Source organism: Balaenoptera ricei, chromosome 5 (genome assembly GCF_028023285.1).
Source record: "Balaenoptera ricei isolate mBalRic1 chromosome 5, mBalRic1.hap2, whole genome shotgun sequence".
Classification (NCBI taxonomy): Eukaryota; Metazoa; Chordata; class Mammalia; order Artiodactyla; family Balaenopteridae; genus Balaenoptera; species Balaenoptera ricei.
Genome location: NC_082643.1, coordinates 128,216,088 through 128,232,694, shown reverse-complemented (window position 1 = coordinate 128,232,694; position 16,607 = coordinate 128,216,088).

Sequence of the window (16,607 nt, the reverse complement as noted above, 5' to 3'; positions counted from 1 at the left end):
TTTCTTATATTTTCTCCATTCTATTTCCAAGATTGTGGATCATCTTTACTATCATTATTCTGAATCATTTTTCAGGTAGACTGCCTATTTCCTCTTCATTTGTTTGGCCTGGTGGGTTTTTACCTTGCTCCTTCATCTGCTATGTGTTTCTCTGTCTTCTCATTTTGCTTCACTTACTGTGTTTGGAGTCTCCTTTTTGCAGGCTGCAGGTTCGTAGTTCCCATTGTTTTTGTTGTCTGCCCCCAGTGGGTAAGGTTGGTTCAGTGGGTTGTGTAGGCTTCCTGGTGGAGGGGACCGGTGCCTGTGTTCTGTTGGATGAGGCTGGATCTTGTCTTTCTGGTGGGCAGGACCGCACCCAATGTTGTGTTTTGGGGGTGTTGTGACCTTAATATGGTTTTAGGCAGCCTCTCTGCTAATGGGTGGGGTTGTGTTCCTGTTTTGCTAGTTGTTTGGCATAGGGTGTCCCACACTGTAGCTTGCTGGTCGTTGAGTGGAGCTGGGTCTTAGCATTGAGATGGAGATCTCTGGGCGAGCTCTTGTCATCTGATATTATTTGGAGCTGGGAGGTCTGTGGTGGACCAATGTCCTGAACTCGGATTTCCCACCTCAGAGGCACAGGCCTGACACCCAGCCAGAGCACCAAGACCCTGTCAGCCACACAGCTCAGAAGGAAAGGGAGAAGGAAGGAAGGAAGGAAGGAAGGAAAGAAAGAAAGAAAGAAAGATAGAAAGAAAGAAAGAAAGAAAAGGAAGGAAGGAAGAAAGAAAGAAAAAAGAGGAAGGAAGGAAGAAGGAAAGGAGGAAAGAAAGGAAGGAAGGAAGAAAAGAAAGTTATTAAAATAAAAAAATTTTTTAAAGTATTAAAAATAAAAAACGTTAAAAAGTAATTAAAACAAAGAAAGAAAGAAGAGAGCGACTAAACCAAAAAACAAATCCACCAGTGATAACAAGCACTAGAAACTATACTAAAAAAAAACCAGAAAAAAAAAAACCCCCAAAAACGACAGACAAAACCCTAGGACAAATGGTAAACACAAAGCTATACAGAAGGAATCACACAAAGTCCACCACCTCTATTTTGGGATGATTTATTGTCTATTCAGGTATTCCAGAGATGCAGGGTACATCAAGTTGACTGTGGAGATTTAATCCACTGCTCCTGAGGCTGCTGGGAGAGATTTCCCTTCCTCTTTTTTGTTCCCACAGCTCCTGGGGTTCATGGCCCCTCCTCTGTGTGTAGGTCGCCTGAGGGCATCTGTTCTTCGCTCAGACAGGACGGGGTGAAAGGAGCAGCTGATTCGGGGGCTCTGGCTCACTCAGGCCGGGGGGAGGAAGGGGTACGGATGCAGGGCGAGCCTGCAGTGGCAGAGGCCAGCATGATGTTGCAGCAGCCTGAGGTGCGCCATGCGTTCTCCGGGGGAAGTTGTCCCTGGATCACAGGACCCTGGCAGTGGTGGGCTGCACAAGCTCCTGGGAGGGGAGGTGTGGACAGTGACCTGTGCTCGCACACAGGCTTCCTGGTGGCGGCAGCAGCAGCCTTAGCGTCTCATGCCCGTCCCTGAGGTCTGCGCTGATAGCCGCGGCTTGCACCCATCTCTGGAGCTCTTTTAGGCAGTGCTCTGAATCCCCTCTCCTCGCTCACCCTGAAACAGTGGTCTCTCGCTTCTTCGGCAGCTCCAGACTTTTTCCCGGACTCCCTCCCGGCTAGCTGTGGCACACTAGCCCCCTTCAGGCTGTGTTCACACCGCCAAACCCAGTCCTCTCCCTGGGATCTGACCTCTGAAGCCGGAGCCTCAGCTCCCAGCCACCCCTCGCCCCGGCGGGTGAGCAGACAAGCCTCTCAGGCTGGTGAGTGCTGGTCGGCACCGATCCTCTTTGTGGGAATCTCTCTGCTTTGCTCTCTGCACCCCTGTTGCTGCGCTGTCCTCCGTGGCTCCGAAGCTTCCCCCCCCACCCCCCATCTCCACCAGTGAAGGGGCTTCCTAGTGTGTGGATACTTTTCGTCCTTCACAGCTCCCTCCCACTGGTGCAGGTCCCATCCCTATTCTTTGTCTCAGTTTTTTATTTTTTCTTTTGCCCTACCCATGTACGTGGGGTGTTTCTTGCATTTTGGGAGGTCTGAGGTCTTCTGCCAGCGTTCAGTAGGTGTTCTGTAGGAGTTGTTCCACATGTAGATGTATTTCTGATGTATTTGTGGGGAGGAAGGTGATCTCCACGTCTTACTCCTCTGCCATCTTGAAGGTCTCTCACCTACTTTCACTTTTAAACCAGACAATTTTTTTTTCTGCTACTAAAGGTAAAGAATAAAATAAAAATAATGACCAAGAAAAATTTTCGTTTTAAATATTGTTCTTGCAAGAATTCCTTTTAAAGTTTAGTAAAATGATCAATCCTTAGTCTGTAATACTTTCCTTGTAGCTAATTTCATATATATAATTACATATGAAATACATGAATATATATGAAATATATATGAACTTAATTTTTTAATTTATTTTTTTATTGAAGTATAGTTGATTTCCTATAATTTAAACATGCATAATATTTATTGGATATTTTCTATGTGTTAGGTACTGTTCTAAGTGGTTTGTATATGAGATAGTTAATAATATTGTTATCCTCATTTCACGGATGGAAAAATTATACTAAAAGCAAATGATCACTTGTATTCTTGGGAAATAATGAGTATACACAGAAAACATACCTTGTCGGAGCAACAGGAAACCACTGTATGTATAATGTATATACAAAGTACCATGATTTACATACACAGTTAAAAGATTAATGATCTAAATCACCAGAAAGACTTAATAAGGGCAGATACTATGCAATCTATTTAAATATTTCAATCTAAATTATCTTTAATTCAATATTTAAATGAATAAACTTCAATTTTCTAAAAATCCTCTTGACTATAGTTTGTGCTGCTAGCCAAATGTAACTCTTGAACAGTTGAAAAGTAGGTAGTACAACTGAGAAAATCAACTTTTAATTTTCTATCATCTTGATTAATATAATTTAAATTTTAAAACTGAAAACTGTCTTTCTAAGACAGTATCTCACTTTAACCTTTGTGTAGAATAAGGTAGTATTGTACTTCACACACTGGGAAATTACATTGTTAAACATATTATACATAAACACATATAAACTTTCATATATATGAAATATATTTATATGTGTTTTCATCTGTATAAAGTTTATATATGTATTCAGTACAGTTATGGTCTAGTTAAAGAGAGCCAAACATGAACAGTTAAACTTATAAGACTGATACATCTTTGTTGTAATCAGAGGATTCAACATAGACAGTTCTTGCTATGCATTTAAATATAAATAAATATTTTAAATTTAGACACAGAAGTATAAAGTACATAATACAATGCCTCATGCTTAGTAGGTGCTCAGTAAAAATGGCAGCTGCTATCACTATTCTTGTTATTATTTTTAGGCACATGTGGTCTAGTGGAGCCAACACTGGACTTCAACTTATGTTTAGAATATGTCCTGACTCAATCCTATACTCCCTGTGTGATCCTGGGCCAATTTTTTACTTCTAAAATTAAATTTTTCCACATCTTGTGCTGGTGAAATCATTTGATAAATTATAAAATTATATATAATTGGAGAGTATTATTATTTTGACAGTGTTATTTTCTGGCCTATTTCAAGGCCTATGTCTATAGTATAACCCAGCTACATATGAATCACGTTTACCTGCTTATCTATCCATCTGAATATTCTTCTGATCTGTGGCTAACAGATTTTTAGCAGAATGCACCACTGTGTATTGTGTGAGATATCAGTTATAAAGTTTATGGAACTGAGATTTTCAAAATGGCTGTTTCAAATAAAGGCCTATTCATCAAAGCACCTACATATTTGAAATTTGGCCCTGCCAACTGAATGCTGGTAGATGATCCAGACTGACAGCTCTCCGAGGTAAAACTCCCTCTTTCTTTTACCGGACATACTACGTTTACCAGGTGGACTTGGCCAGGAGCCTCTGTGCCAACCTGGGTAGGACCACCACAGGCCATGAATGGGCTGTTCAGTCTCCAGACCTCCTTGCTTTCTGCCCACACCCACCCCCAGCTGATTTGAAGCAAAAGCCTATTTAGTGGTGGTGACACCTGTCCACCAAAGAATGATGGAAGACCGTCAGCTCAAGTCTCAAAGATCACTGAATGTCTAGTAGGCTGTGAAAATATTTGATCATGACTCATTCACCACTTGGACTAGGTTCAAAGTGGGGAAACTCATTACTGGTTCCTTCAAATGTTCGGCTACCTACTCTGAATAAAATACATAATACCACCTAAGTATAACATTTATACCCTCTGGGATTTTGGCTCTTTTGCAGGTTGATTATTGTGCACAGCCGCGTAAGTAAGTACTCTTTTATTATGGCACATCTCTCCGTATGTGTTTGTTACATGAGGTTAGTAAAGAGATGAGCAAATTTTAAAGCATATTCATGTTGAAATATTCTTTTCCTTCTGCCTATGTTTGTTACACTAATGAAACATGACTTGTGAAAACAGAGGGTAAACTTTTTCCTTCATGAACAATTACAAAGTGAAGCTAGAAATTTTCCTCTGCTTTTTTTCCTAGAAAAATAGCCATTTTATCTTTATCTGTGTATCCATTTTGAATCTTTAATTCGTTGTATTTTTGGAGGTGACAGAAATACAGTGACACACTGAAAACATTGTGCTGATTTTCTTTAGCACTGTGTTAAATATTTTAGGATCCCCCTTTATCCCCCCTACTTTAACTTGTTTAGAGTTTTTTTTTTAGTAGTGTTTTCCCCTCATGACCAATTTTTGTTAGACTATTTAATTTTTTTCCTAGCTCAGTACAACGTACCCTCTCTTAAGTTGAGGGATTAAAAAAAATCAATCTCTAAATTTTCAAACGGGCAGATAAAGTCTATTGGTTAAATTTTTCTCATCAAATATTCCATATCTTTTAAAGCATACAGTATTTCCTTGAAAATATTTAGAAAATACATCATACAAAAGACTATATAAATTCATATGTAGTAGAAATTATAAAAATTAAAATAACACCCATGTACCCATCATCTAGCTTAAGAAATAAAACATATGCCAGTGTTACCCCTCCCAGATCACATTCTTTTCCCCTTCTGTATTTTGTGTCTAACTACATGTATATGCCATAACAGTATGTTCAGTTTACTGGTTTGAACTTTATGAAAATGGAATTGTATTATATGATGTGCATATTCCATGCCTTATATCTTTTGTTCAACTGATTATTCTAGATCCACTTTCGTTGCTATGTATGTTACTATACTATATCATTCATTGTCCCTGCTGAAAAGAATGTCAATATATGACTATACCACAATTTATTTCTCCACTCCACGTGGCTCACATAACCACATAACAACAATACCTTAACGCGTTTGTTGAGCATTTGTTTTGATAAACATTTGTAATTGTTGTCAGGAACAATGCTGCTATGCATGTTCTTATGCAAGTCTTCCAGTGCATAGATGTAAGATTTTCTCTTAGGAGTACAATTACAGAGTTGCTGCGTATACATATCCTCGACTTTAAATTCCAGATATTTTACACACACACCAGCAGTGGCTAAGTGGACAAGCCTTGTTTTTCCACATTTTTGCTAAAATTGACATTGACTCGATTTCAAATTTTTACCTGAAATTCTACCGTGTGGTTTTAAATTATGTTTCCTGATTACCAGCAAGGATGAACATGTTTTCATGTTTATGATCCATTTGTTTCCTCTTTCATAAAATGCTTGTTTGTGTCTATTGCAAGCTTTATTTGGGTTATTTGTCTTTTTCCTTTTGATTAATAAGAACTTTTACATATCCTGAATACTAACCCTTGTTCACAGGTGCTGCAAATGTTTTCTTCCAGGCAACAGCTTATCTCTTTATTCTCTTCATGGTGTATTTTAAAGGACAGAAGTTCTTCATTTTAATGTAACTGTACTTATTATTTTCTGTATGACTCTATGTTTTGTATCTTATTAGTAGATCTTTTCCTACTCCAAGCTCATTAAGATGCTATCCTAATTGTCGAATTAAAGGTTTATAGATTTTTATTTTACAAAAGTAAAGTACTTAACATATCTGGAATTTGTAATTTGTGTAGAGTGTGAGGTAAGGATCCTGTTTTTTTCTTTTTTCTTTTCAAATGAATAACAACTCTCCCAGCATCTTTATTGAACAGTCAGTCCTTCCCGCACCAGTCTGCAGTGTCAGCTGAGTTAGAAGTCATTTATATATAGTGGATTTATTTCTATTCTATCTCTATTCATTCATATTCTTTATCCATCTTTATACCTATATCTGTGGTATTTACGAGTCTCAATATTTGGCAAGGCAAGTCATCCCACTTTTTAAAAACTTTTTATATTTTTAGGCATGTTTTTGTTGTTTCTAAGCCTTTATAATGCTATATGGATTTTAGAATTAGCTTGTTATATTCTATTAAAAAGTTCTATTTGGTTTTTGACTGGAATTTCATTAATCTATAGCTCAACTTGGGAGAATTTGCATCTTAACAATTCTTGGTATCCCTATTAAAAGACATGATATGCCTTTCCAAATAGAGAGGATTTAAAAAAAAAATCTTTCAGTGAGGATTTACATTTTTCTTCACACACATTTTGCAGACTTTTTGTTAGATTTACTCTTTTATTTATTTATTTATTTTTGGCTGTGTTGGGTCTTCGTTTCTGTGCGAGGGCTTTCTCTAGTTGCGGCAAGCGGGGGCCACTCTTCATCGCGGTGCGCGGGCCTCTCACTATCGCAGCCTCTCTTGTTGCGGAGCACAGGCTCAGTAGTTGTGGCTCACGGGCCTAGTTGCTCCACAGCATGTGGGATCTTCCCAGACCAGGGCTCGAACCCGTGTTCCCTGCATTGGCAGGCAGATTCTCAACCACTGCACCACCAGGGAAGCCCAGATTTACTCTTTTATGTTCCTTTTTATGGTTTAAAACTATCTTTATATATATTTTTAAATTGGCACATATTATAAACAGTCAAAAAGTGCACAAAACATAAAATTCAGCTTAATTCTTTGAAATGCATGAAGAAATAATTAAGAGAGCATGAACAAATAATTAAGTGTTAATATTTATCTGGGAAAATTAGGAGGGCAATTACACATTTAACAAGATCAAGCATATAGCAAAAAAGAGCAGCTGTAATAAAGGGAGAAAGGTTTGGGGATTTCGTGCTTCCACAATCACTATTTTATCTTGGTCATTCCTGACCTCCTTTTCAAAATAGCAATTCAGCTAAATCCTCACTTTTAAAAGAAACTGTTTTGTTAGGAATAGGCATTGTTTGGTTTTGATTATGAGCTGTCTATTTTTCCTGCAATAATATTCGTATAAAATTTCCGCCTGTGTCATGCTGGGCATTCACCACCTCTGCTTCTGTCTACCTCTGATTGGTAATAACCAGTACTGAGGCAACTGTAAATATCCTCTAGATCAGTGGTAAGCAAACTTTATCTGTAAAAGGCCAGATAGTGAATGTTTTTAGCTTTGTGGGCCCTAGGGTGCCTTTGCAACTACTCAACTCTGACTTGGTAGTGGGAAAGCAGTCATAGATGCTATGTAAATAAGTGGGCGTGGCTGTGTAGCAATAAAAGTGTGTTTACAAAAACTAGTTGAGGGATATGTTAACCCATGGGCCATAGTTTTGCAACCCCAGCTCTAGAGGAAATATTGAAGGGAGGGGGAAAGTCTATGAGAGTAAGACTAGATTAGAGCTCAGCTCTATATTTAGGCATTTTTCTCGTTTTATAAAGAACAGGTGAAGATGAGCAGCAGAGCCTATACTAGTGAGAAGAGGAGGAAGGCAACTGTGCCTTCAGTCTCTATTCTGCACTGGAAAGCAATTTCACTGAACACGTTCCTTTGCATTTCCAACCTCAATGGTGACGCCTTCGACTTTCAGTTTGAAAAGCAACTGGTTTAGAAAAATAGTTTCTCTGGAATAATGGTTTCAATATTTATTTTACACGAGCAAGATATGTTTGAGATAAATTTGGGCTACTTCCAAGGTAGCTCTAGGGACTTCTGTGGTATATCTGTAAGTGTTTACAAGGCAGAGTTTGCAGATTACTTTTAAACCAGGAATAGTTTGGTAACTGAATGCTTCCTCATTGAAAGGGCAGTGGATTTCTTCAAGAAAAAACAAGCACACTAAGAACAGTCTGACCACTTCAACAGAATTTAATAAGTTCCAGGATATATGGCAAGTGTGGGTATGGCAAAGAAAGCAGCCGTTTTTCTGCCATATGCTTCCACCCACGTGCTATATGTGTATGTCTCAATAATGTGCCATCAGCACTATAATCTAGTTTGGGAAAGAAATGTCAATAAGAAAACTTAAGCTAAATTCATATTTTACGCTGTAACATATTTTCGAAAAACTCTATGCCATGGTTTCTCTTGATGCAACAAGAATTAACCTATTTCATTCAAGTTTTATGTTTGGCAATGTACTGGGACATTTTTCCAGCATTGTTATACCCTACCCATTTGGGTTACATGACAGCCTATATAAGAAACTGGTCCCTTTCAAAAAAGTGCTTCATAAGTCTTCAGGGGAACATCATTGGAAACTGGGAGTTGTGTAGACTCAAGACTTTAAAACAGTGAGAAAAAAATTATAATAACATTTTTTATATTGACTTTATTTTTTAGGGCAGTTTAAGGTTCAAGAACAGCGGCTTTTAAAATTTTAGGGTCATGAGGTGAGCTTGTGTAGATGCTTGGGATTTGCCTCTAGAAATTATGATTGTGTAAATATGAAGAGGTGCCCAAGAATCTCCTTTTAGTCACCATTGTAGATAATTCTGAAGTAGTTGGTCCAGAGACTTCACTTTGAGAACACTGCTCTTAAAGTTTACTTCTTTTTGTGTCTCATGGGTCTGTAGCAAATAGCTCATTGGGATAGAAATTGTATTTCACCTTTGGGTTGCCTCCAAAGTGTTCTCTGGTGTATGAAAAATTTTATGATTTGAATTGTGCACTTCATTCAGCAAGACCCTACTGGCTCACACATTCAACAATAATACCATGGAAGCTACAATAAAGAGGCAGATGCTTGGATCCTGCTGTTCATGGGATAGAAATGATCGTATTCAGCAGCAAAATCCAGAGAGACTGGATGAAACCTAATCAGTCAAGTCAGTTTCCAGAAATATAATCCATCCTAAGAATGAAGAACAATACTATGCAACTCATTAAAATCATTACATCAGTCTAGCATTTAAAGAAGAGATTTTTATGTTTCTGCCTTGTTTTATATATAGTCAGACCACTTAATCCTATAATTCTCTTCTCTGACTGCCAAGACAACACACTAAGAATGAATTGAAATGACATTTCATGAGCTTTACCCTTGAAATGATTAAGCATATTTGGTGATAAAAGCTGAATTATTAATAAACAAATAGTCTGGAGACATACACTATTGTTTTGTGGTTGAAGAGCTGGAGTTATTTCCCCTAAAAGCTCCCTTTTATTCTTTGAGTAACTGTTCAGTACATATTTAAAAGAAATGTAGCTCATCAAGTTGTAGTTTCAGATGACTTTCTTCCTTCTCCCTCCTCCTCCCCCTCTTCTCTTTCTCTCCCTCTTTCCTTTTTCTCACCTTTTCTTCTTTAAAATGTACACACTTAAGGAACAGCTTTATTAGCTTTTATAATGACATGGGCTAGTGAAGTTTTTTTCTTTAATTTTGATACTCTTATTGATTAACATAATTTTGAACCACTATTTTAATTTCTTAATGACTATTTTGTCTACTTTTATCAAGAGCAAGATGACACTGGCTCTACACCTAAAGGTACATAAACAATTAAAATAATATAGAAATCTTAGCTTATTCTAAAGTACTAATAGGTAAGCGCAAACATTCCTATCTTTTATAAGAGATTATATTAATTTAAACTCACGTGTTTTGAAATTGAATTGTATAGGTTTGTTTAAATCACCACTATATTCCTGAGGAGGAATATAGCATGTGCCAGAGAAGAAGCCCCTTTCCGGAGTTTTATGTTGACTTTAATGGCGCCTGACCCTCTGGTGAATAACTGCTCGTAAAATAAGTTGTTGACACTAGTGAAGAGAGTACACTCTTTCATGGCTCTGGCAAGCTCCATAACTTACATCTGATCTGTCTTAAAACTGAGTCTCTGTTACACTGTCACAACATTGGTCACTTATTATTATTTTTATCTCCTTAACAACATGTAGAAAATATTTAATTGCACAGCATGCTAAAAAGGATACAGTAATTTCATTTTGGCAGCACAGGCAGTTTGTGCTAATGTAGATGCAAACCATAAGAACATGTGTCAATTCCTGTTTGTTAATAAGAACCTCAGCCCTTGCTGATGCTCTCAGGAGACCAACACGTGCTATCCTCAGAACCTGCTTTGTGGCTCCTACCTCCCTCGTGTAGGTTTTGATGTACAGCCTAACTATGAGTTTGAAGTTCTTCTAGTAATTTGTTGTCAAAGAGATACCAGGAGGAAGATAATGTTTAGATGAAGAAAACTGAGCTTGCAGAGAAACAGCTGAATATTGTTGGAGTCACCTTATTGGAATTGTATTGACTTAATGAAATTAACATTAACCTCCAGGTAGAGCAAAGGGTAATAGACTAGGAACAAGAGACCTGGCAGTGTCACTGAATGACCAGGGCAAGTCATTTAATCTCTCTGAACTTTATTTTTCCTGTCTGTAACTTGAAATAATAAAATGGATTTTTGTTCAATAAAATGAGATAATCTGCCTTATGGTGTATTGTGAAGTATAAAGTGCTACATAATGTGTGGAGTTACTGCTCTTGGTGTTGAATTTATATCTGTTAGATTAAGGATATGTGAATTGGAAACATTAGTCTAAGAATTGACTGGTTTCCAATGAGTGAATGGTGTACTAGTATATTTTCAGCAAAAATCTCTTTTGTCTATTGGCCTCTAGAATGTAATTTCAGCACAATCTTTTTCTTACCATAGAATACCCAGCAGTATGGTAATGTGAATACTTTATGATCAGATGGGTTATGACTAGAATATTCTTTTCTCTGTATCAACCAAGTCATAACAGTGGAAAAACCCATCAGTTTGATTTGATTTTTATGATCCTGTTTCTTTGTCCCTCACATCACATTCCCAGAAAATGTTTGTTCGTCTGGTTGGTTGAAATAATAGCCGCATTCAGCTATCAGAGCTTCTGAAGTATCAAGGATAAAGTGCACTCAATGGCCTTGTAAACAGTGATTAAAACACTAATTAGTTCATAGAACCTTAACAAGAGATGATAAAACTATGAACTTCTCTTCCTTTCTTAGCCTATTCCAGGTGAAAAATGAGTAGTTCAGAATTTGAGAGGTAGGGGAGAGAAGAAAGGTGTATGTGCTTTGAAAAAGCTCCCCTGATATCAGGGTGGTGCTCTTACTGTCATTTTCCCCTTCTCCTTCTTTTTATTGTTCCTCTGTTCTGTGGCTATATTTCTATTTCAAAAAGTTTATTAAAAATAAGTTTTTATCATAGATAATGATATTCTCTCCAGTGGGAAACAAATGAGAAATATGATAAGTGTATAAGAAACTGAAAATTGTTGCAACCTTGGTTTAGTACACAGATACATAAGCAGGTAAATAAGTTCCTTCTATTAAACTATATTTGTAGCTTTCATTTTGCTGGGATGAGGTCAAAGATGAGAAATGTTAATGCCTGTGTTATTAAAAACAGATTATTAAGGAAGAGACACAAGGAATGTGGATTTTGGCAGGATATTGTATATGACAGTTTCAGATTCTATGAAATCCCGATGTGCCTTTTTTTATTTCCTTCCATCCCCACACACTTGCAATCAAAAAGCAAGTGGTGTATAAAGCAGAGAATTCACTGGGTACCACGAGGGTTGTGTGGGCTTAGTTTTGTGATTGTGAGTTTTAGGAAAGAGCTTCTGGGACTAGAAGTGTAAAAATGAAAGAAGAAAAAATGGTAGCACTATGGGGAAGGAACCAGAGGTTTTTCATTCCTGTTCATCCCATGTCACTTGGACCACCATATACCCATGCCAATTTCAATGAACACGTATATGTCAAACGTGGATTCTGACAAGGGTTGAGAGTTTAGCAGCATGATGTTGAAAGCAAGATTTATTGCTGAGACACTGATCTGGGAGCTACTGGGGCAGGGACACTTTCTGAATCCCCATAACCATGGATGTATGGATGGGTGTTTTATAAAATGGGATTTTTTCAGAGAATTCTCAGTTTCTGTATTCATTCTATAGATTTGATGTTTGCTTTGTTGTTTATATTCATTGAACCCCTTTGTATACTATGATTTGAAACAAGAGGACAGTGTTGGCTATCAGTAAATTATGTGTTCTGTATGTCTTGTTTTAAGACCAATATGAACTGAATTGAGATAAACTAAGGGGGTGATCAGGCCTCTTACGTCTTATTGTGCAATTCTATAGGAAGGATCTAAGTAATTAATTAATTGTATTTCCTTTTGTTTCAGATCATGTAAAAGTGACTTAAAAAGTTATGTAAAATAGAGCAAATTAGAATATGCTAAAAATATTTACAAAAGAAAAAAGTAAAACCACTGTAGGGAAAAGACATGAAATGGAGAGGTAGTGGGCACAGGACAGAAATGCTTATGTCAAAAGTTACTCAGTTGCTTTGAGTGAGTGCTAAATATGGTTCTAAAATTTCTAGTAGCCAATAAGAAAAAATCATTACTCAATTTCAAGTGTCTGTTAAAGCAGAAAAATCCCTCAGGAGAATTGCTATGTTAGACTTATAATACAGCAGCAATTAAGGAGCTATTCTGCTTGCTTACTTTAAAAAAGTAAAATACAGTATGTTATAGAACTCTGATCTTCAAAATAATCTAATTTTTTATAGCTTGGAAATCTCTAAATTCACCATGTGAGGCTATGATGCCAAGACAGTAGAGTGGCAGACTCCAAATCAGAAACCCAGAATCTCATCCACGTGTTAATTCTGGGCTTTCTTATCATCATTTGTTAAAAATTAATACCTTTGTTGTATTCTGAAGTGATAAAACTAAAAATTAATTAACATTCAAATATAAAGAAATTGGTTATAGTCATCCAGTGAAGCCTCCTAATACTTTATAATCTCATCTAACCTGGGGTGATATGCAATTGTTTTTTTTTTTTTTTAACATTCAGTATTCTTCACCTGGACAGCTTTTTTTCCGCCTGATATTCCATACATTCATTTATGACTCTTTGCAATGAAGGGCTGCATGACATCTGTTTCAAATCACATTTTCCCTAATTCTTATGTATGCCCTCTTGTTCCATCATCTGCATTAAAATTCACAAGGAGACATGATCTATTCCACACCGGATTTCATCTTCTGTACCGCAGATCTATAAAACCTATCTTTACTGCCTTGTTTCACAGGTCTCTTCTGTAAGCATTTGTCTTCTTGGCATTTCTTTCTTTCACCTTTGACCAGAAATCAGGCATAGTTTTGGGTCCTTTTTTTGGCATGTCAATGACTAAAGCATCTTTCTGTAAGGGAGAAGAGCTAATCAAGTTGGCAATCCAAGAGAGGGCTGTGTATTCTCACTTCTCAGATTTGCAGCACCTTCTCATCGTTCTCTCAGTGCCTTTTCTTATTTCTGTGGAGTTTTAAAAATTATTCCCCTGCACAGTGAAGACATCTGGACATTCTGAATACGTGTCTGGTTGTACGTTGTATATGTGTTTTCCTTATAAAAAAAGGCAAATTCCAAGCCTTTTGCTGTGTTCATTCTTATAGGATTGGTAAAACTCTTACTTTGAATGGAGTCATTTTTTCCCAGCAAGGTAAACTTTTGGAAATTTTGTTGGAAACATCTGTGTGACATCTCTTCTGTCTCGGAAAGCAGCCTGCTTGTTCAGTGCTGAGGGATTCATTTAATTAAGACAGACAGGAGCCTGCTTTGAATCGCCAAATGGTGCACCTCTGAATTCCCCAGTCTTCTCATAAGAACTCTGGTCCTTGCAGCACATCATTAAGGGATAGAAGATAGAGTTTTACACTTTCAGGGAATATCCTGCTATTTAGATGAGTGGGTTTTGAGATAATAACATAATGAACAACTTTGTGATTTCTATACCCTATTAAGGCTAGTAGATTATTAAATGTACTTAAATAACTTGCTTAGCACCTACTATTTCTATCCAGTATACCTATATTATTTATATCTTCTACTTATAGAAATGATGAATAATATATTGTTCTTGCCTCTGAGTTCACAATCTAATAAGAGAGCTTATTGACCAATTGGAAAACATGAGCTGATTGTTTTAATGTTGATCTTTAGAAAGAGCTTTAGTGTGCAATGGAGGAAAACTATTCAACTATCTACACATAATAATCTTTTACTTCTTTTAATTTTGTTTTCAAATTCTGTGGTTTGAAACATGCTTTGTGGGGGAGGATCACCAAATGTTCTGCAGTATCTTTGTTCTTCTTTCCATTTGTTCAAACATCTAAAAATTCCTTTGCATTTGTAGACCCAGTGATTTCTAATTCTTGGACTTAATCCTATTGCAAGTGGGTGGACAGATTAAAAATATTTTGTTTTGGTTTTTCACATTACCTCCAGTTACTGTAGTTACCTAGCAACAATTTTCTGTGTTCTTGACTGGTTATTGGCATAACCTGTAACTGGCACACCAGTTAATGGCAAATTATTATTTGGAATGCCCTCTGGATTGACTGGAGCCTCAAACTATGACCTTTGATGTTGGAAGATGTTTTATATTAGGTTTTTATGCTAGTTAGGAATCATACTATGAGTTATACATTTAGCCATCTTTCTTGGTCCACTCCTGTATTTTACTACTAAATATTTTTAAGAAGAATGTGATTAGAATTTATACCTAGTTTCTAATATGTAATTGTTCCTTTAATATGTTCTCTAAATCTCTACATATAGTTGTGGTCATCTTGCTAACTGGTAGGAAATACCAGGACTATGAGAAATCATGTAAGTGATAATTGGTGGAGTACTGAGATATCGTCAGTATTGAACAGGAGTCGGAAAACTACAGCCTATGAGTCAAATCTGTTCCACCACCAATTTTTGTCAATAACTATTTTTGTGATGCAAACTTACCCATTTGTTTACCTATTGTCTATGACTGATTTTGTACTATGAAGGCAGAGCCTAGTAGTTGCAACAATCACCATATGGCATGCAAAGCCTAAAATAATTAGCATCTGGTCTTTGCAGAAAAGTTTGTTGATCCCTGGTCTTGAGGATCACTCCATTTATTGCTGTGTAACTGCCCAGTGCCATGGTGAAGCCAGAGTTCATTTTGTTTCTCTTACAGAACCTGAACATTTAATTTTCTTCAGCAAATTAGGACATATGAAAATCTCTTGATGTGCCTTACAAAGTCAGTGATTTCATGTAAATCAGTATATTTCAAACTCATTATAGTGAGGAGTTGGCCAACTCTTGATTGATTTAATATTTTGATACTCTTAGTAGGTAATGATGTAATGATATAATTAAGTCATTAATTTTAATGACTTCTCAGGAAAAGGAAGTAAAATCAGTTGAGTGCCTCCTATGATCCAGGCTCTTTGCTAGGTTTCTGTCCCCAGTGGCAGTTAAAATTCAGAAAGTAGCATATCAGCAACGCAGAGAAAATAAAAGCATGCCAGGTTCCAAAGGAGGCATTTCACTTCTCACATTCTCTTCCACCCAGTTTTTATTTTACTGACAAGAAAATTAAATTCAGTAGGGTTTACTAAGTTGATTGGAATTAAGAATCAGAAAGTGGCAGAGGTGACATTTGAAAGTAGATCTGCAGGTTTCCAAAGCCCAAGCTTCTTATGTTAAACCGTATTGCCTAGTATGCCATGTCAAAACATATGGAGTCTTCAAAATAATCTATTTGAGGATTGTGGCCTTAAAAAAAAAAAAATAGCACTAGGATTTTTCTCAGACGTTAACTATTACAGTACCTTATTAAGCCAATAGATAAGAAGATATTGAGCAGGTCTAATATAATCCCATTTGTATAAGGGGAAAGAAATATCAAAATCATACCCACTTCAAGAAACCTACATAGTTTGACAAGAAAAAGGCTGTCTAGTGTTAAAATCACTCTTGGAGAGAACTTCAAGATGGCAGAGGAGTAAGACATGGAGATCACCTTCCTCCCCACAGATACATCAGAAATACATCTACATGTGGAACAACTCCTACACAACACCTACTGAATGCTGGCAGAAGACCTCAGACTTCCCAAAAGGCAAGAAACTCCCCACGAACCTGGGTAGGGCAAAAGAAAAAAGAAAAAAGAAAAAACAGAGACAAAAGAATAGGAATGGGACCTGCACGTCTGGGAGGGAGCTGGGAAGGAGGAAAAGTTTCCACACACTAAGAAGGCTCTTCACTGGTGGAGGCGGGGGTGGTGGGGGAGAAGCTTTGGAGCCACAGAGGAGAGCGCAGCAACGGGTGCAGAGGGCAAAGCGGAGAGATTCCCGCACAGAGGACTGGTGGCAACCAGCACTCACCAGCCCGAGA